At 38.2% G+C, this 20,801-nt stretch overlaps 1 protein-coding gene across 3 annotated transcripts in view; it reads right to left on the reverse strand.

Annotated features, from left to right (window-relative positions):
* Window positions 1-1,113: 1,113 nt before the first annotated feature.
* The window catches only part of LOC149234869 (uncharacterized), an 83,316-nt gene continuing 63,628 nt past the window's right edge, over window positions 1,114-20,801 (reverse strand). For 2 of the 3 annotated variants that reach the window (XM_089371979.1, XM_089371978.1), the window contains exons 2-3: window positions 1,395-1,562; window positions 1,114-1,286 (exon numbers count right to left, since the gene is read on the reverse strand). The gene's annotated coding sequence lies outside the window, so the exon portion shown is untranslated. The remainder of the gene's footprint in view (window positions 1,287-1,394; window positions 1,563-20,801) is intronic. The other variant, XM_089371980.1, reaches the window with a different exon arrangement.

A 20,801-nucleotide genomic window follows, 5' to 3' on the forward strand; every position in this document is an offset into this window, starting at 1 on the left:
TATAATGCAAATTTTCAATAATAACTCACTTTAAAGTACGTAGATGATATTATGTACTACTAAACAATATGGATTCTAAACAGTTGATATGTCTGTTGCCAGTTGGTTCTGTTGTGAAATCAGCTCAGAAATAAAATGAGTTATTTTTTGTTTTGTTTTCCATGTCTCATAGAGTCTAATTAGCTAGTCAAACTCACCAACTAAATCTTAATTGCATTTGACTTGTAAGTCTGAGTCATATTCATGACTCAGAATTGTGAGTATGATATTACGTACTACTAAAATTATGGATTCCACACAGTTGAAATGTCTGTTGCCAGTTGGTTGTCTGTTGTGGAATCAGCTCAGAGAAAAATGAGTTATAACTTATTTTTTGTTCTTTTTCCATGTCTCATGGAATCTAATTAGCTATTCAAACTTACCAACTAAATCTTAATTACATTTTTCTTGTAAGTATGACTTAGGGCTGAGTTAGAATCCAAGGAGCTGACTTGAGCCAGCCTGAAAAAGCAGTGTAAAACATGGGACTCGACTTCGACATGGAAGAGTCCAGTATCACTGGTTTGCATCACTGTCATTAAAAATGCTGATTATCCCGTGCAAAGCATATAGACATCCGACATCATTTTGTGAAAGAAAAATTGGTCAACAATGACGTAGGTTTTTATTTTGATCTTTAGAGCAAATGATAGCAGAACACAGAACTATGCTAAACTGCACCAAGCAGTGCCTCGTACCAGAATATAAGTTTCAAGGAAGTAGGAATAAAATAAATGGATACAAACTAAGTGGAAGTGTTAGAGGTGTAATCGAGCATCCACTCCAACAGGCCATATACTCATGTAAATAGGACATCCACATAGGTTTTCCCTCCTCCCTTTGCATTGTGTTATTTTTCCCAAGTGCATATAACATGCAGCAACTCCAGCATATTGAAAATAATGTATACATATTATTATGTCCACTGTTATAATCTCCAAGTAGGATACGCTGCTAAAATCCAGAAAACCCCAATTTTCAGCAGCCTAATGTGATACTCCTCATTTGTCACAAAATCCCCGCCAGCTTGTTGCAGTCAGATGCAGTCAAACACAACAGCTGATAATAACCATGTATGTTTCACAATAATAAGCAAAATGAATGCATGCTTCATGGGTACCTAATCACTGTCTATATTCTGAGAAACAAATGCCTTCAAATTTTGTTGTTTACACATTTTGGTTTGTGTAATCTGAAAGTCACACCATATGAGCTTATTCCTCAAACACTTCATTATGGATTCTGCTCTACAAAAGGATCAAACGACTTGCATGAGAACTTGATAGAAACACGAACTAATATAAAAAAATGTCAAATATAGGTAATATGTTTGCACACAGATTAAAGATCCGTACCCGATGTGATGGCAGTAGGCTTATGAATTGACTGGCTGCTGTCACTGCGTATTTAGCTGCAACTTCTGTAAATATGCCAGATTTGCTTTCTTCATGAGAACCTTCTGCACTGGGGTCAGCGACCAATGCTCTTATAGCTACAAAGAGCTTACCCTCGCACAGACAAATCTGTGAAAAATAACCACCCTTACCATATCAGAAGATGTTATGTACCAATTAATCAATTTAGGTTTTAGTGCCCTTTAAAGCAAGACATGAGCTAGTGGTTTAACAGATTAGTTGCATGTCTTGCTTGAGGTCTACTATGAGCCATATTCTCAGCTATTGAAGGCTATTGTAATCAAACCTAGTGGTGCCAAGTGATAAATAAATAATTATTTTACCAAAAAAGTGGAAAGGCCTTAATTACCCTTGCAACTACTGCACTCTCCATGTTAAAAAAAGTAACATTAAATTTTTCATGAAGAAAACTTTTATAAGCAGCATTCACCACAAAAACTTTGACACTGCAACGTCTCTCCACTCTCACAATTCTTGGCTCACCAGAGAGACATGTCGAGGTCACACAAATCTAACTTCCCATTCTCTTGTTTACACCATGCCAATTAAAAATAAAAAACAGTACATTTCTTTTAAGGCTATGTTGCAGGAAACACATGACTCCTACCCCCTTCCCCACCCCAAGTATCAGTCGTGTTTCCATATCAAAACCACGCCAATTAAAAATAAAAAACAGTACATTTCTTTAAAGGCTATGTAACAGGAAACACATGCCTACCCACCCTACCCAAAGTATCGTCGTGTTTCCATATCAAAATGCTGAAACGCACTTGAAATGTGTTTCAGTCCATATGAAACATGTTTCACGTGTTTTGTAAGAGCTGAAATGTGTTTCAAGCACATTTCCAAAAAAAATGTCTAATTTTGTCTTAATTTAATTGTTGGGACCCACAATTTTGGTTTTAATGCCTAATTAGAAGTTAATTATGAATTCATGAGACTTTTAGAAACCTCTGAGACGAAATTTGTCTTTAAAAGAGGGTTTCACTCTCATTTTGCACCAAATATGTTGGCAATTAAAGGTAATGTTAAATTCTTAAAGTAAACATTTACTTCAATTTTTAGCATTGCCATAAATTGTTTCAAGAAGTTTGAGAGCAGTTCCAACTTCATTGGAATTTATATGGAGGAAGTAGAGTTTCATATCCCATTCAAAATTCAATAGACTTAACAACAAATGTCAGGATTGGTAGGATTGCAACATTTTCATCGGATTCTATCACATACGAAGGTATGGGATTGCCATTTAGTCGAGAGCAACAAGCCCTTTATGTACCTTGATGTTGTTGGTATTGATTGTTGAACTCCTCTATCATGGCCTCAGAAAAAATGTATTCTTCACTCAAACCATAATTGTTGATTCAGAGTGTTAAATTTTTTCTACCATATTTTAAAGTTTGGATTAGGCAGTTTCATCCTAAGTTGCTTGGAAGGGGGAGCGGAAGTGGAAGCAAGAGCCGGTAGCAACAATTTCAGAAGCTTCCAAGTCGGGAGCAAATCGGGAGTGAATTTTATATAATCTATATTTTTATATATTTTGATGCATATATGTCAACAAAAGCATGTAGAATGATGAATTAGTTATATAAAACATAAAAATAAAAATTAAACAAAAAAAAAATAGATTAAACCATATAACATCAATCATCTAATATTATAATCTTCATCAACCACAAGTCCACAAATACAAGTTCTCATTTATATAGCAATGAGCAAGTAAGGGTGCACCTAACCAAAATAACATTGAGTGCAATCCATCTTTGAACCGAAAATACATCAACAGACAGGGTCTAGATGGCCTCTAGCATCCAAAAAAATCATGCTACAACAAATACCTACATATCATCAAAATCCTTGCCTATGTTGGGACCTTGTCGTTAATATCACCCTCTAAGCATTCACATTTTTAGTAGGGTCATGATAGAGGAATTTGACAACCAATGTCACTAACATCAAGGCACATATAGGGCTTGGTGCTCTTGATTAAATACGAATTCCATACCCTAGTACATGACAAAGCCAATGGAAACATTGCAATCCCCCTGTTGACCACTGAAGTGTACCCAAAGATTTTTGAGGACTCTATGCCGAAGGATGTATCAAAAGCTTCATGTACCATCAGAGAACATCATATCACCGAAGTTTTTCAACTCTACTTCTTCTTCTCATCTTCTCTTGTTGTACTCAAATTCCACAAGCCTTATGGGGATGATGTGCAGTGATGCTAGTATGATGAGTTTGAGTCATGTAATATGCCTAGATAACTTGGGACCTTGTTATCGAGTGAGTTTACTCTGGGAGGTTTTTTTCACTTAGTTAATTATTATATCGTTACGGGGACTTAATAATTATTTGAAATTTTTCCTCCAAGAATAACCCCAAACTCAGAGTACAGCTTGAAGGTGAGGCCTTGGGTGAGTCCTATTGTCTAAGAGTGATTGTATATTACCCAGTGTGGAAAAATTTGTGATAAAGTCGTGATTAAATCAGCAAAGTCCGATTTTTTGGACTAGCCGATTTAATCGGCCGACTTTTTGGTGATTTTTTTCCAATTGAAAAAATCAGGATTCGATTGAAAAAGTCGTGGAGCCTGCCCAGGGGGTAGATGAGTGAGGGAAAAGGCAAAAAAAACACTCATTTTTCACTCTTCTTTCTGCCATTTGTCCCTATGGAGAGAGGAGGTGTTTGCCATTGCCCAATAGGAGGAGATTTCCTAGTTTTGTGGTTTGGATTTGGAGATTTGTCCACTGCTCAACGTGAGAGATTTAAGGTGCCAATTTGCTACTGCCAGGTATGTATTTTAATTTCTCTCTTAGTCTTTGTTACACAAATGGCTTCTTAAATATTTCTATTAGTTTGTTTTTAGCTTATTTTTGCTTAGAAATTTGAATCAAAACATTGTTTAGAATCTAGATTGAATCAAAACTTCAACTTTCAACTTTCAAGAATCAAATGACAAAAATTCAAACCCTTGTTTAGTGAATCTAAGTGTGTTTCAGTGAGTGAGAAGAGGCATTTAAAATTTAAAATCAACAATTACATTTGTGTTTGCTTCTTATGTGATGGGCAATTTTTTATTTTTTTCAATTTTTTTTTTGTGCCCAAGTTCAAATTCAAATTCAAAGTCTTAAACAAAATGCTAAGGAATTTGGACCCTATGTGGGAATATGGTGAACCTGATAGTATACCCGAATCTGGGTGGGTCAGTAGAATGTATTTGACTTGCAAGTTGTGTGGCAAGCATATGTCAGGGGGTGTCAACAAATTAAAATTCCATTTGGGGCAAATTTCGGGGCAAAATATAGAACTTTTCCCAAATCCAACTCCAAAAATCATCCGGCATGCCATTAAATCATTGATGGATAAAGAGAAGAGCAAAGACACCAGGGCAGCAGTAACAAGCCAACTTGTAGGGGCCTCAAGAGTGTGGGGAAGTGAAAGTGGTTCTTTAGCATCACCTTCCACACCCACATGTCCCAACCCCTTAGCTTTCTCATCTTTGTTCCTAGAACCACCCCTGGTGCACAACCTGGCATCAAATCGACACTTAAAAAAAGGAAAAGGCAAAAGCTGACAGATTGGCCAGTAAGTGTCTTCTATGGAGTGATGTTCCTTTCAACATTGCCAAGACAAACCCATTCTACCAACCTATGTTTGATGTTGTTGTTGTTGTTGGCCCGAGGTACAAAGCCCCTACCTTTGCAGAGTTGAGAGGGCCTCTTCTTCAAGATGAAAAGGTTGATTGCACTGCTAGATTGGAGGAGTTTAGGGCATCATGGGAACACACTAGATGCACAGTGATGTCAGATGGTTGGACTAACCAAAAGGGTAGGACCCTTCTTAACTTCTTGGTTAGTTGTCCCAAGGGGACAATGTTTATGAAATTTGTTGATGCATCTGCACACATTAAAGATGCACGTTTATTATGTGAGTTGTTGGACATCTTCATTCAGGAAGTAGGTCCACAAAATGTTGTCCAAGTCATAACAGACAACGCTGCAAATTATGTTGTTGTTGGCAGGTTGCTTATGGAGAGGTATCCTAACTTGTTTTGGACACCTTGTGCTACTCATTGTATTGACTTGATGTTAGAGGATATAGGTAAGATTCCTCTTGTGAGGGATATTGTTGAATCATCTAGGAGCATAACAAAATTTATATATAATCATGCATCTATGCTTAGCTTGATGAGAAGATTCACCAACAACAAAGTGTTGGTGCATCCTGCCATTACACAATTTGACACTACTTTCATATCTCTTCAGTCTCAGTTGAATTCTATGTGGGATTTGAAGAGCATGTTTCTTTCACAAGATTGGTGTGCTTTATCTATTAGCCGCAAACTAGAGGGAAAGGGCATATGCATACTAGTTTCATATGATCAGAGCTTTTGGGCAGGGGTAGAGGACGTGTGTGCCATTTCAAAACCTTTGGTAAGGGTTCTTCCGTTGGTTGATGGAGACAGGCCCGCAATGGGCTACTTGTATGAGGCCATAGATAGGGCCAAAGAAGCCATTCGTGCTTACTATGAAGATAAGGGAGACGAGGGGTTAGAGAAACAATAGGTCATATGGAGAGTGATAGATGAGCGATGGAACAATACCCTCCATCGCCCCATTCATGCTACAGGTATCTACCTCAACCCCGCATTTTCTTACTCCTGTGGTTTCAGATTTGATGCCGAGGTGATGGATGGATTCCTCACTTGTGTTGAGAGGATGGTGGCATCTGAGCAAGAACGTGAAGATATTTCTAAAGAAATGGAGATATATAGGATGGCAAGTGGCACATTTGGTTTTACCATGGCTATTAAGAATAGGACGACCAAAATGCCAGGTAAGCTTTAGTTTGTTTCAACTTTCAACTTTCAAATTTCATAATTCATAATTCATTGTCTCTTCATAGTTTGCTTCAAGTTTAGAATTTCAATGTTTTAACTTTTTTTTAAGTTTCTCATTTTTCTTTTAACTTGTAGATGCTTGGTGGACAAGTTGTGGTGGCAAAGTACCCCATCTCCAAAATATTTCCATTCAGGTGCTCAGCCAAACATGTAGTTCCTCTAGGTGTGAACGCAACTGGAGTGTGTTTGACAAAATACACAGCAAAAAGCGCAACCAGTAAAAAAAATTCAAATTAAATTTTTGAATTCATTTTATTATTTTTAATATATAAATTTTTTAAATACTAATTTACAATCTATGACCCTAATACAGATTGGAGTCCCAACGCCTCAATGACATGATCTACATCTACTACAATCTTCGATTGTGGGTGAGACAACTTCAGGAAAAACCTGATGTGGAAGCCATCTCATTGGACAATATGGATACCACTGTTGCAAGGAGCGAGACTGAGAGGTCGGCCATGGGCTCGATCCCTGATTGGTTAGAAGTGGATCCAGAGGCACTAGCGACAGAGGAGGTAGCAGTTGCAGGTGAGGGAGAGCAAGAGGTAGAGGAGGAGGAGGAGCAGGGTCATGAGGCAAAGCAGGAGGAGGATGAGGAGGAGCAGGGTCAAGAGCCAGAGTAGGAGGAGGAGGTGACACCATCTAGGATGAGTAGTAGCAGAGGACAAAGGCCACCTATGTTATTAGCTTATAGAGGACAACAGAGTCCTTTTGTAGCCCCAGGGGCAGGGCCTTCTTCCTCTAGAGGAAAAGGAAAAACCATTCCCTATTCCCATAAAAGGGGCTGAGGATCTCAGTGACTAATTACTTTATGACATGTAGATGACTCATGATATACATTTATTATATTTTTTGTTGATTATTTGACTCGTGAAGGTTGAGACTGATACAGGACACAAAATTTAGGACTTGATTCACTATTTTGATATGTGATGTAGCACTAGACTTCATATACATATTATATATTAGCTTTCTTTTCATGTTTATGAGAAAATACATTTATTTGATGTTGTGGATACTTTAGATGCTAAAAAAATAAAATAAATGAATATTTTCGTATTTTTTTAATTTTGCCGACATTTTCGAAAACCTCCCAACTTTAACAACTTTTTCAATTTTTTGACTCGATTTAATCTTGACTTTGACTTTGTCCACATTGTTATTACCATACTAAATCACTCGTAAAATTTCGTGGAATTTGATTAGGTCTAGGGGTCATTTTTTAAATTTTTTAAATTTCCTGCAAAGCGGAAATTTGAATAAATCTTAATGTAATATGTAATAAGTGTTGAAGAATCTTAGGGCAAAGTAGTATAGTGTGATTCTTCGTTACTTGATAACAATTTGAGGAGTATTTTTACTTTTTCTTGTTAGCTTATTCTTCTTCTTATTATTATTAATGTATGTGTGTGTACCTCATCAAACTGCTACCAAAACATAAGAACAAGAACACAAGATGTTGGCTCTCTGCCAGGGCCAAAACCTCTCTTCTCTTGAGAGGAAAACCCTTTCGTGAATTTCTCTTATTGAAGCTTCTATTGATCAATGCCAAACCCTAAACCTGATAAGAATGATCCTCCAAGCACAAGTCAAGTCCTCTACTCTTTTCTTCATTTTGTTCCCCAACACATAGGCTTCCTTCTTCCAACACTTTGCTCCTCAACACTTAGTCTCCCTTCTTTGTTTCTTGACTGAGCCTTCTAGATTAGGTGTTCCCCTTCTATCCCTTGCTCAAGTAGACTTCTTCTTCAAACGAGATCCTTCTTGAGATATGGATGTATGACTGTACTGTTGTTCTGCTACCCTAGTTTCTCGCACGTGTGGGAGGTTTGCTTGGTGTTGTATGCCCTTCTTTCCTTTGCTTGAGTGTCCTTCTTCTACGCTTGGGTGGGAGGCCTTGTAGGCCTAGATTTAGCCCCAGACAAGGATAGTTGGGTGACTGTGATAGTGTTGTTGTAATGACCGCAAGTTGCCCTCCTTTTCTCGCACGTGTGATTGTTATAAGCTTCGGATCAACGCTATTTACTTCGCTCTCCTTCCTTTCTTTTTTGCTTGAGTGGGAGGCTCTTTAGGCCTATGATCTTAACCCATACAATGGAGTTTGTTTGTCTGTGATAGAGGGCTACTATGACAGCAGATAGACCCTCTCCTTCTTCGCATGTGTGATTGTCTTTTAGCCCTAGAACAGTCGTTAAACCTTCAGCGTTTCTTCCTTCCTCTTCGCTATACTTGGAAACCTCTTCCCTTGTCTTTTCGTACCCTTTACTCATCCTCTTTCTCGTTGATTTCAGAGATGATCTTGTTATCTTTTGAGGAGGTCGAATAGCTCCTTATATAGGAGTTTGTCTCTTTCTTTTAGGCCGACTAGAGGCCAACATGAAGACTTAAGGCCGACTTGCTTGACATAATTCAGATTGCTTCTTTTGATGGTGCCATTGCTTGGAGGAGACTTATGACTTTGCTTGGAGGACTTCTTATGACCCTAATACATATTCATACAAGGTGTAACATGCCCTTAAGGTCTTCAACCGTTTCTTTTGACTATTTGACTTACCTATAGCACTTTAACTACTGCTAGACCTATTTCAATGAGCAAGAAACTCATTGACATATATTATAAAATAATATTTCTTTTCTTGAATAAATACAAATATAAAAATGAAGACCAAACCTAGTTACATTTCCTTCAACACTCCCTCTTAACTAGGGAGGTATTCATACAACATTACAAGGTGTTTGGCTATTATCAATCTTTTAAGGATTCACATAAGAGAAACTGGATTTGTAATCATCTGTTATAGCATCATATCCATCAGCATTGTCATAGTGCAAGGCCTTGACTAACAGCTCCATCTCTCTACGAGACCATGAGCTACAATGTTGGCGAGACCAATGATTTATAGACACCTTCATCATTGTCTCTCAAGGTACATACCCACCCGGGTGTTCACTGAGTATGACCTTCTAGGACTATTCTTATCTTGGGTTCCTAGCCCTCAAAGGATATCAATCCTCTTGCCTACTCTTGTCTTGAATGCCCTACACATCCTCAAAGAGTATCAAATGCCAGATGATTACCTAATCCTCCCATTCTTTCTTCCCAAGTGAAGACAATAATGTTGTGTCTATCTTGTGTCTACATTTCCATTCATGGCCTTCATCTAGGCTTACGGTTTTTAGTCTTGGTCTAGTGCATGACCCATGAAATGGAAAAACACAATTGTCACTCCTTTGTAAGCAGGGGTGATCCAAAACTCCCTCTTGATCAGGGACATGTCTGAGCTCCCTCTTAACTAGGGACTCTTTCATTCATCAGCAACTTCTTCTTCGTGGGTCCTTCAGCTACTTGATCTCCTTCCTTTCTTTGATGTCATGAAGTCTTTTTTTTTCGAACTTCTTCTAGGTAGGACACCATTCATCGATCACTTTCCATTTGTCATGTCATTGCTTCCTTCGTGAAAAGTGTCTTACTTACCATGTATCAAGTTTTCTTGTCATCTGGCTACTCCTTTGTCATATGTCCATGCTTTGGAATACTTTTCTCATGGATGCTTCGTTGTACTTGCTAGTTTACATGCTTCGACCCAGTAGCCCATTATGACTTCATCCTGATATTGCTTCAACATTGCTTTTCTTTTGTTGGATGGCTTCTTCATCACGACATCTTTGTAGAGTAGAATCAATTATCTGCATCTTTTATATCTTCAAGGCCTTCATAGGTGTCAAGGGTCCTCCCTTCCTTTGTCAGAGTTGTCCTGCCTTCTTTCAGGAGATATCTTCAAAGTATCTTGTCAAATAGTGATTCTCGGTGATCATGGTGCTCTTCACATGCTTGATCTCTTTCTTCATTTCTCCTTAGATAGATAGATCAACCATCTTATGCTTCTTGTGAGAGAATTTCTTCATTGCTTGCTTCCTGGTCTAGTCAGCATTTCTTCTTGCTTCGTAGTTAGCAATCTTATACTCCTTATGTGAGCATATTCTTTTGTTAACCTTCATTGCATTGTAGTACATGCCTTCAAGCATGTTCTTGGTGAAAGAGATTCTTTCATACTTGATCATGTTATAGAACTATTCCCATGACTCAATAATATACAAATGACTAAAGTTTGATGCATACATACCTCATCTTGATTCTCCTTTGATCATCTTAACTTCATTTGGTTGTCCTTGGTGTGGCCCTTCTTGCTTCATCTTAGCTTGCCTGTATATCATCCTTTTCTTAAATCACATGAATGAGATTCCCAATGAGACATCTACTTTGATTCATGAACCTTCTTTTGAAGATTCCATCATAAGATCTTAAAGACCCTTATCTTGCAAATGTTTCCTTTTTCTTTTGATGATCGAGGTCTTCTAAGATTCTTAATCATGATCAATTTTTCTTTCATCGTGGATGAGGCCCTATACTAGGTATCCTTCTTCTACATGAATATCTTGAGCTATATCCATCATGCTCCTATATTCTAGAAGATATTTCTACCCATGCATTTTTATTCTTATTGTAAATGCTACATCTTCATGAGTATCTAGAACTCTATGTACATCATGCTTCTAGATTTTAGAGGATGTTTCTAGCCATGCAATTTTATTCTATTCCTACATGCTCCTATACTACTCAAAACTTTGAAAGAAAACTTGAAGTAAAGAGTTTGACCTAATCATAGTAGAGATCCGAAGGATCTTCCTTCTTTTGCTTCTTCCCTTCTTCTTTCACCTCTTGAGTTATGTGAGCTTCTTCCCTCTTTCTTTTGTTGTTGTTGTCCTTCTTAAGCTTAGGACAATTCCTTTTGTAATGTCCATATTCTTGGCATCCAAAACATTGGATTTTGGACATTTCTTTGTTGTTTGTTCTTCGTGGACCAAATTTTCCCTTTCTCTTGGCCATGCTAGCAAATGCTTGCTCCTTTGATCCCACACCTTCTTTTGCTTTAAGTTTGGTTTCCTCTGTCCTGCATAGAGACCACATTTCACTGAGAGTAATTGCTTTGTTCTTGGGATATATGCTTGATGTGAAGTTGCCCCAATCCTCAGGTAGAGCATTGAGTACTACAGTTGTCATCTCTTTGTCAGACATGACTTCCCCAAGCTCTTGAAGTTGATCTCTCATTTCAAAGATTTTCATGAAGTAGGGAGCTATTTCTTCCTTTGTTATCTTCATCTTGTACAATTCATTCCTTAGAGATATTACTTCTCCGGTTGTGGATACCGAGAATAGCTCTACTAGCTTATCATAAATTTCTTTTGATGTCTCAAACTTGGAGATATAAGGAATGAGAGAGTCTTTGATTGATTCTATCAGAATCCTTTAAGCTCTTGTCTCATCCTTATTGTACTTAGCTAAGGCTTGAGTTTGTTCCTTAGCAGGGATAGTGATATTCCCTTTGACATGTTCCAGGAGTTCATTCTCCTTGAAAAGTAGATCAATCCTCTTCTTCCATGCAAGAGAGTTATTGGTACCTACCAATTTATTGCTTTCCTTGCAAAAAGACATTGATGTATATTCAGAAGGGGACATGTACTTACTTGATAGATTTGAGATGTAGTGGATTTGTTTCCTCCTTGAAGACTTGATGGCTTGCCTTCCTTGGATCTTGATGTTCTTCAAGTTGCCTTCTCCAAGTGGACTTGCTTGATGATGAGATTTGCTTGATGACTTGTAGCCTGATGTAGGACCTGCTTCAATATGCTCTTCTTGGTAGGTGCCTTTGAGTAAGGCTTTTCTTCTTGCTATGTAGACCTCCTCGATGAATGATGGATTGTAGACCCTTCTTGTCCTTGAAGTGATTGAGACTTCTAGGCTTGGTGCTTCTACCATGTAGATGCTTCTACTTGATGAGTGTTCTTCAGTGGCCCTTTCCTTGATGTGTCAACTTAGCTCTGATACCATATTGAAGAATCTTAGGGCAAAGTAGTGTAGTGTGATTCTTCGTTTCTTGATAACAATTTGTGGAGTATTTTTACTTTTTCTTTTTAGCTTATTCTTCTTCTTCTTATTAGTGTATGTGTGTGTACCTCATCAAACTGCTACCAAAACATAAGAACAAGAACACAAGATGTTGGCTCTCTGCCAGGGCCAAAACCTCTCTTCTCTTAAGAGGAAAAACCTTTCGTGAATTTCTCTTATTGAAGCTTCTATTGATCAATGCCAAACCCTAAACCTGATAAGAATGATCCTCCAAGCACAAGTCAAGTCCTCTACTCTTTTCTTCACTTTGTTTCCCGGCACATAGGCTTCCTTCTTTCGGCACTTTGCTCCTCAACACTTAGTCTCCCTTCTTTGTTTCTTGTCTAGAGATAGACCTTTATTGAGTGAGCCTTCTAGATGAGGTGTTCCTCTTCTATCCCTTGCTCAAGTAGACTTCTTCTTCAAATGAGATCCTTCTTGATATATGGATGTATGACTATATTGTTGTTCTTCTGCCCTAGTTTCTCACACGTGTGGGAGGTTTGCTTGGTGTTGTATGCCCTTCTTTCCTTCGCTTGAGTGTCTTTCTTCTACGCTTGGGTGGGAGGCCTTGTAGCCCTAGATTTAGCCCCAAACAAGGATAAATGAGTGACTGTGATAGTGTTGTTGTAATGACCACAAGTTGCCCTCTTTTCTCACACGTGTGACTATTATAAGCTGCGGATCAGCCCTATTTACTTCACTCTCCTTCCTTTCTTTCTCGCTTGAGTGGGAGGCTCTTTAGGCCTATGATCTTAACCCAAACAATGGAGTTTGTTTGTCTGTGATAGAGGGCTACTATGACAGCAGAGAGACCCTCTCCTTCTTCGCACGTGTGACTGTCTTTTAGCCCTAGAACAATCCTTAAACCTTCAGCATTTCTTCCTTCCTCTTCGCTATACTTGGAGACTTATTCCCTTGTCTCTTCATACCCTTTACTCGTCCTCTTTCTCGCTGATTTCAAAGATAATTTTGTTCTCTTTTGAGGAGGTGGAATGGCTCCTTATATAGGAGTTTGTCTCCTTCTTTTAGGCCGACTAGAGGCCGCCATGAAGACTTAAGGCCGACTTGCTTGACATAATTCGGATTGCTTCTTTTGACGGTGCCATTGCTTCGAGGAGACTTATGACTTTGCTTGGAGGACTTCTTATGACCCTAATACATATTCATGTTGAAGAAAGGGTAACTAGGTTCGGTCTTCATAATGACATGATCTTTGTATTTGATGTAATAAAAGGAAATAAATTATTTTTGTAATCTTGCTACATGGGTTTCATGAGCAAGAAGTGTCTCTAGGTAAAAGACTTCTTGATGTCTTTAGGATTTTTTACTGTTATGTCAAAGAGTCGTGACATATATGGAGAAGCTCTTTAAGAGCCTATGTAAAATGTATTGGTGTCAAATCAGACCTCCAAGACCAAGAAGAATCCTCCAAGAGCAAGCTCACCGAAATCTACAAGCGAAACAACAAAGGAATGTTATGTCAGCTCCAAAATGAATTAATTAAGAAAAATGAAAGTCATGTCGGCTCAAGAAAGGGTCAAGACGGTTCACAAACTCACGTCGGCTTGTATATATGGGGAAACTACTGTAAATACCCATGAAGGGTCAACGAAAAGAAAACAAGGAAATCTCACATTTGTCTCTTTGAATTTTTCGGGTGAAGAAGCTACAGTCAAGGAGGTATAGAGCTTGCTATCAAAGGAAAGGAATCTCGCACTGTCCTCTGAGTTTCTCGCATGAAAGGAGGAGCAAGACCACAGTGAATAAGGGCTTCTGTCTTAGGGCTTAGGAGCAATCAAGCAATACCTCAGATGTATGAGGAACTTCGCATTAATCTAAGATCTGGACAATCTCGGCATACCTGAAGGTGAATCTCTAATTGATGACGAAGTGATCTCACACGAATAGATCTCGGATGGACGAAGAGGACTGTGTATCTATTACAGTCTCGGCTTCATGAAGATTATGTTTGATCTCTGCATACGTATATATATGTATATCACATTCTCGGCATAACAAGGAGCTACAGCATCACTCACAGTCTCAGCGTATATAGAAGGTAAGGATCTCAGGGCAAGAATGTAACTACAACCTCGGTGAACCTGTTCCATGACAGAGGATGTATGTATGTGATGAAAGAACCTCAGATCTTGAATGTCCTCATATAGCCTCAGTCTCACTATCCCAGAACTTTTGTTATAACGTATACTTTTCGCTGTTCACAGTCAACATGATGATATCCCCAGCGAAAATTCAATGATGATTCAAGAATGGTGTAGCAGTAATGAAGCCCTCGGTACATTGATCAAGGGAGAGAATTAAGATCACAATGAAGATCTCAATAGAGACAAGATATCTCTGTAATATGATGAAGAGGCTATGATGAAGATCTCAGTGATACAATAGTGATGACTTCAACAGTGCAACGGTCATGACGATCTCAGCTAGGAAGAGGATAAGATGTCTTGGTCTTGGAGAGGCTAGCTATGTCAAGGGTCATGGTCTTGGTATTCGTCATTGAATCTCTATAAAAAGAATTTTGCATGGGTTTTCCTCTCCAAGAGGGAGAGGTTTTGGCCCTGGGAAAAAGCCAATCATGTGTTCTTGTCTCTTTTTGTTTTTGATAGCAGTTGGATGAAGCTAACATATACGTGTTAATAATGAAGTAAACATCAAGCAAAAAAAAGTTGTCTAAACACTTCACAAATTGTTATCATGTAACAAAGAATCAATGTGACTATGCCTACCCTAGATTCTTCAACATGGTATCAGAGGGATGGTTTCAGCAGTCAAAGTAAGGGTAGAAAAGAGACATTCAAGAATCAAGTTTCTATAAGACATCAAAGCAGTTGAAGATTTACATGGCAGAATCAAACCCTAGATCAGAAATCAGTCTACAACAGCAAGGGTTTCAAATGTCAACAGTCTTCAAGATCTCAGAATATGTAACAACAGTTTTGACAAGTTCATCCACAACTTAGTTTCGATCCTTCTTCATAAAGAACAAAGTCTTAAGATATCAGATCTTAGGGGAACTGGATTCAAAAGTATATATGAGAGTATATGAACAGTACTCAAATCAGAAGCTATTCTATGGACCATGACAAGTAACTTCAATTCAAGATGTATCAGCAGTTTGTTGGAAGGCAAATCTAAGGATCTCATTCAATGAAAGCATCAAAATATCTACTTCAACCTCTGCCAACATGATCAAGGTGAAGACTACATCTTCACAATCAAGTAAGTACCTTTTCATAATCAAATTTTGTTTTATGACTTCATGATTGCAAGAAGACCTACATATTGGATGGGTCATCAAGGGTCTTGCATAGAATAAGGAGGATTATCATTATCCTTAGAGAAGTCAGTACATCAAGGTCTCCTTTGAAGCCATAAGAACTCGTAGGGTTCTATAAAGCAAGAAAGGAGACATAGGAAGAATGCATGAAATACTAGAGGACATACTATCTGAAATGCAGTAAAGAAGAATGAAGAGATATCTTCATGAGATCTCAGTTACAAGATCTGAGAAAAATGATGAGAAAATAATCATCATTGACATTGATAGTGATAAGCAAGGTAACAAATGACCATGAATAAGAAGGTTACCTCGATCAACAGTTTGTGGTCTCTATGTTGAATAGAGAAAGACAAAAGACTCAGATATGTGCAAAGGAAAGGTTGACAAGATAAGTACTATGGAAAGATTACCTAAAGGATGGAGGAAGTTGAAGAAAGGATCAGGGAAAGAGGGAGTAATAGGTCTCCATTATGAATAAGATGGTGTCCCTCTCAAAAGGATCATATCAGAAGTCCTTGCATATATGATCATGGTAAGAAGATGCATCATGGCATCATGAAAAACAAGAGCTCATATGAATCATGGCGGATATAGCTCTTGGGAATCTCATCGTACATTGATAGAAAGGAAGAAGTCATCCAGGTCAAAGGGAATGCTTGCCAGATGGGGATATACTGAATTCTGAAGAGTATCTCAGCGGAGGATCCCCTAGTCCGGGAAGGCAGCAAATGTTTTATCAGCATTTCCAACTTATGGAAATCATGAAAGGACTGATGATATGATGAAGCAGATCAAGGGACTGAAGATCCGTTCACTCAAGGACGCTGCTGAAAGATACCTGAAGGAGAAATGAGGTATGTATGATTGTATTTGTATCTGCATCTGATATTGTAATGTCATGATATATGGTTGCAGATAAAATGGATCAAGCATGAAAGGATCTCCCCCTCTGAAAGGATGCAAAAAGACATAAGTCTAACTGGATGAAATCAACATAATATGTCCTCATATGAAGTATGAGGTAGTTTACTACAATTAAAAGAACTCTGAGAGCTCCTGGGAATGAAAGAAATGAGGATGGAAGAGATCATGAAGTATGCAACCTTGATGAAGGCAATCAAAATCTAGAAGATTAGGAAGACTTGACCAGGAAATCTCCTCAAAAGATGTGAAGGCTCTGATGGAAGTCTGAAAGAATGAGGACCCTTGACAACAAATCTCATTGGGTGATGTGTCAACATGTATGCAGGATGATTGATACCTACAAAAAGGATGTCACTGGAAGAAGGCCATCACCAAGAGGTAATATGAGATTTGTTTTGGTGTTTGACCTCTTGGAATAGTCTGTGTATGCGTGCGGGATCAAGGAAAGGAGAGTTGTGAACGATGTCACAACTATGTACCTTGTGATCCAGAGTAATCGCCATTGAAGGAAAGTAAAGACAGATGAGCTTATGAAGGAAGCCCCAGATGTAAAGCCAAGGAGGATACTTTCTGGGAAAGAAGGAATGACATGACGGAGGAAAGTGATGGATGGTTGAACCCTACATGTGAAGAAATTGATGACATCGAAGTCTTGAATCATCAGTCAACTAGAAGACCCTATAAAGCACTGATGATAGAGTCCCTGGATAAGAGGGAGCTCTAGGAAGTTTCTATGAGCAAAGGAACTCGAGCAAGTTTCTGAGTAAAGAGAAACTTGGAACTCGTCCCTAGTTAAGAGGGAGAGTTAGACACGACATTCTCGTCTTCAGTTTGGAAGAAAGAATGGAGGATTATGTAATCATCTGGCATCCGACACTCTTTGAGGATGTGGTAGGGCATCCAAGAGAAGAGTGGGCAACAAGACAGATATTCTTGAGGTCTAGGAACCCAAGATGAGAACAGTCCTAGTAGGGCATACTCGGAGAACACCCGGGTGGGTATGACCCTAAGAGAGACAATGATGATGTGTGTCTATCAATCATTGGTCTCGCCAATATTATGCTCTGATCTAAGTGAGAGATGGAGTTGTTAGTCAAGGCCTTGCTATATGGAAACAATGTTGATTGAAATGATGCTATAACAGATGGATTGCAAATTTGATTCTTCTTATAAGAAATTCTTCATATTGAGAATGACCAAGTACCATTATGAATACCTCCCTAGTTAAGAGGGAGTGTTGAAGAAAGGGTAACTAGGTTCGGTCTTCATAATGACATGATCTTTGTATTTGATGTAATAAAAGGAAATAAATTATTTTTGTAATCTTACTACATGGGTTTCATGAGCAAGAAGTGTCTCTAGGTAAAAGATTTCTTCTTGATGTCTTTAGGATTTTTATTGTTATGTCAAAGAGTCATGTCATATATGGAGAAGCTCTTTAAGAGCCTATGTAAAATGTAGTGGTGTCAAATCAGCCCTCCAAGACCAAGAAGAATCATCCAAGAGCAAGCTCACCGAAATCTGCAAGCGAAACAACAAAGGAATGTTATGTTGGCTCCAAAATGAATTAATTAAGAAAAATGAAAGTCATCTCAGCTCAAGAAAGGGTCATGACGGTTCACAAACTCACGTCGGCTTGTATATATGGGCAAACTACTATAAATACCCATGAAAGGTCAACGAAAAGAAAACAAAGAAATATCACATTTGTCTCTTTGAATTTTTCGGGTGAAGAAGCCGCAGTCAAGGAGGTATAGAGCTCGCTATCAAAGGAAAGGAATCTCGCACTGTCCTCTGAGTTTCTCGCATGAAAGGAGGAGCAGGACCACAGTGAATAAGGGCTTTTGTCTTAGGGCTTAGGAGCAGTGAAGCAATACCTCAGATGTATGAGGAACTTCGCATTAATCTAAGATTTGGACAATCTCGGCATACCTGAAAGTGAATCTCTAATTGATGACGAAGTGATCTCACACGAGTAGATCTCGAATGAACGAAGAGGACTGTGTATCTATGACAGTCTCGGCTTCATGAAGATTATGTTTGATCTCGACATACGTATATATATGTATATCACATTCTCGGCATAACAAGGAGTTGCAGCATCACTCACAGTCTCGGCTTATATAGAAGGTAAGGATCTCAGGGCAAGAATGTAACTACAACCTCGGTAAACATGTTCCATGACAAAGGATGTATGTATGTGATGGAAAGAACCTCGAATCCTGACTGTCCTCACATAGCCTCAGTCTCACTGTCTCAGAACTTTTGTTATAATGTATACTCTTTGTTGCTCACAGTCAACATGATGATATCTCCAGCTAAGGTTCAATGATGATTCAAGTATGGTGTAACAGCAATGAAGCCCTCGATACATCGATCAAGGGAGACCACAATGGAGATCTCAATGGAGACGAGAGATCTCTGTAATATGATGAAGAGGCTATGATGAAGACCTCAGTGATACAACAGTGATGACTTTAGCAGTGCAACAGTCATGACGATCTCAGCTAAGAAGAGGATAAGATGTCTTGGTCTTGGAGAGGCTAGCTATGTCAAGGGTCATGGTCTTGGTATTCGTCATTGAATCTCTTTAAGAAGAATTTTGGATGGGTTTTCCTCTCCAAGAGGGAGAGGTTTTGGCCTTGGCAAAAAGCCAATCATGTGTGTTCTTGTCTCTTTTTGTTTTTGATAGCAGTTTGATGAAGCTAACATATACATGTTAATAATGAAGTAAACATCAAGCTAAGATAAATTGTCTAAACAATTCACAAATTGTTATCGTGTAATGAAGAATCAATGTGACTATGCCTACCCTAGATTCTTCAACAATTCATACAAGGTGTAACATGCCCTTAAGGTCTTCAACCTTTTCTTTTGACTATTTGACTTACTTATAGCACTTTACTAGTGCTAGACCTATTTCAATGAGCAAGAAACTCATTGACATATATTATAAAAATAATATTTCTTTTCTTGAATAAATACAAATATCAAAAAATACATTTATGAAGACCGAACCTAGTTACATTTCCTTCAACAATAAGTGATGTCTAGAGAAGTTTTATGGGGTATATGTGCTCAAAATTACACCTTTCTACTATGACAAACTTTGAAGGGTAAAAAATACATTATAAATCCTCAAAACCCACTTTTCCTAAGTTTAGTGGGAAATCTGACAATAAATTAAACTAGAAATAAATTAAATTGAGAAAAATAAATAGCTCCATGTGACAAAATGACATGGAACGACTTCGAAATTATCTCAAACCAAAGGAATGAGTCAAGGGACAAGTGGAGGATGATTTGGCACCTTGCATCATAAATACATGGCCCACTCAAGGAAATCAAATTTCTGGCATTAATGAGGAAGTTGCTTACTGGGAATTCGAATTTGTGGAGTTAATGCACATTTGGGGGTATTTGGGAGAATATTTGTCAGATATTCTTGTGGAAATTTGTCCCCACATTGGTTCCCACCCATCTACACTTGTCATTCCATCATGAAACACAAGTTTGCTCAAGGATTGTGTGTGTCTCTCTAGAGGAAATCGAATGGCTACTTGGGAAATTCAAATTTGCATGTAGAGGCATTGGGATTGTCACTAATTGCCTTGGGGTTGACTCCCAAACTTTTAAATAATAGAGCCATGGGCTTTCACTGTGTATCCATTGACAAACGAGTTCTTGTATTTGCGAAAGCTCCGTTCTTATGTACACTCAAGTTCTATTGCAATAAAAGACTTTGGGGTTCACTTATGAGGTGTTGTTTTTCTTGAACATGGTAATATCTTGATCATTGTGCTTCATGTTTCTACTTATGTTATTATGTCCATGATTTCCATATAGATTTTAGAGATTTGTTAATATGTAGCTAGCTCACATTGGCATTTGGTTTTGAGAATTTGCTCTAGATAGAGAAAATTTTAGTTGATTTTCCAATAAATCTCTAAGATTTATTTATCATTGTGTTTCTTTTAACCCATGTGGATCTAATGTGTATTTAAAGTTGTGTAGAGACATATCTTGGATCAAGCCTCAAACATGAGGGGAAATTCTTGGAGAACTCATCCATCTTCGGCAAACTCATTGAAGAAACTCGCCATCATCTCCCAAAGACTCATCTTATGATTTTTTGTTGAAGGGATCCTTGGCCTTTAGCTTGTGTTTCAAAATCCGATTTCCTTTAAAAGCATTTGTCTCAATTTCTTGTGCTAATAAAGATTGTATTTTTCTATTGAAGAGCATGTTGAAAATTAGGCAAGAATT

This window comes from Pinus tabuliformis, chromosome 8 (assembly GCF_031772625.1).
Source record: "Pinus tabuliformis cultivar Carrire ecotype Pingquan chromosome 8, CPIR1, whole genome shotgun sequence".
NCBI lineage: Eukaryota > Viridiplantae > Streptophyta > Pinopsida > Pinales > Pinaceae > Pinus > Pinus tabuliformis.